At 34.2% G+C, this 1,895-nt stretch overlaps 1 pseudogene; it reads right to left on the reverse strand.

Annotated features, from left to right (window-relative positions):
• Window positions 1–376: 376 nt before the first annotated feature.
• On the reverse strand, window positions 377–1,302 carry LOC106324319 (annotated as a pseudogene).
• Window positions 1,303–1,895: the final 593 nt, after the last annotated feature.

Raw genomic sequence — 1,895 nt, forward strand, 5'->3', positions numbered from 1 at the left:
TACTTTTTGTGCTTAAGCTCAAAACGGGCATTGTTCCATAATCAAATTTTAAAACATATATTTTTCTTTCAAAAAAAATTTTAAAACATATTACAACTATTAGTTTAAAATATTTTTCATCAGAAATTTTATTTGTGCCACATACGATTTTTTTCCTGGGTCCGCCCCTAATCTTCGTTATCCTCAAAGAAAATGTTTGAGTAATAGACTTAAGTGGATCTCGTAGCTTCATTATCATCATCATTGTTATATGCTTTTTTATATCAGCTTTAGCTTTGTTTCTGCTTTCTCTTCTTATCTTGTCATTTGAAATGTCTATGTGTTTAATATAACAAAGTTCACATCCATGTAAAGTAATCTAAAAATTCCCACTTATTCACAAACAATTTGGCTCTGTTTTATTTTGTTTCATCATAGTGTTGATTTAAACATGAACTATTTTCCAGCGGAGATCACTTCCAAAAGTAACAAAGCATTAGGAAAAATATCCAAAAACTGAAACGTAAACTAAACCAAAAATAAAAGATAATATTCATTACCTTGGCAAGTACGTTTGAGAAGTTGACAGCCTCTTGCAAGCCATTCTCTGTCACTAATTACCAAGAAATTATCCCCTTGTATAAGTTCGCTACTGTGACTACTACTCGAGCTTCCATTGCTACAATTACTAATGTTGGTGCATCCTTCAGAAGGAATGAGCTCTTTATCGCTATAAACACTGATGCAATGTTCCAAACTTCTTTCATACCCCTCCCTTTCAATGTCGCCACTCCTCTTAACACCTCACCAAATACTCAACCATTAACTTAAACCTCTTCATAAAGCTCCAACTTTGAGCTAATACACTGTTCTTACATATTCTACATAAAAATAAGAACTTTAATGATGTCGATTACATTGTCAGTAGTATTAAGCATGTCTCTATAAAATCTAAAAACCAAAGATGCCCAAAATAAATATTTTTGAAGTTACTAAACCTGTGGTGCACAGGTAGTGAGTGTCATGATATCTCTTGCACAACGAACACTGATGGAGGTTCTGACAACAGAGGCCAAATGCTCCTTCTCAGTTCTAATCACTTCAGCAGCCTCCATACACTGAGCATCAGCAAGGGTCGCAGAGGAAGAAACGGCCATGTCAGTTTTAGCCATCTGCTCATCCTTCCCAGAGATCGAAGAACGTGGTGGTGGAGGCTGCTATAGCAGAAACAGATGCAGCCACACTGGCTATACAGTAAAAGCCTTGTGAATCTGAGATAGTTATTGTTTGCATATAACAGTGCTGGAACAGCAAGAAGCACATTGTTTCGGGCTGCCTCCAAAATAGACTCATGTAAATACGATTTGGATTATAAATAGTCAACTAATTGAACTTAGAAGTTTCAAGTTATATCTACTGGTCAGTAACATCAACATTCCAAATTCTAATAAAACCCAATAAATTGTAAGAAGGTGATACGTGGATGAGAGTATGCTATGACATATGCCAAGAGATCAGATAACAAAAGGTCAAGAATCTAACTTCAACTTTGAGAATATGCGCTAGGAAAACTCTAGTACAGACTCTTTAATTGATTAGACTCTTTTTAATTAGCAAAGACGAAGTACCTAGAAAGAGGTTGAAACTGATAGAAGTGGCTTCTCTCCAACCCAACTTATTAAAAGTAAAGTAAAAGATTAACTTGATGCCAGATTCATTTAGGCTCGTACAAAATATTTTCTAAAGGATATTTAACTTTTATATAATGAGTCAAAAAATACATGGACTTGGTAATATGATAATGCATGCAAAAATCAATGCCTAAATACATTTGGTAATATTTTCAAATGAACCAAATAATAACTGAGACTTGTTGTTACTTGTCAGAGAATAATTGTTGTTACTTGACAACCAAG

This window comes from Brassica oleracea, chromosome C2, assembly GCF_000695525.1.
Source record: "Brassica oleracea var. oleracea cultivar TO1000 chromosome C2, BOL, whole genome shotgun sequence".
Lineage (NCBI taxonomy): Eukaryota > Viridiplantae > Streptophyta > Magnoliopsida > Brassicales > Brassicaceae > Brassica > Brassica oleracea.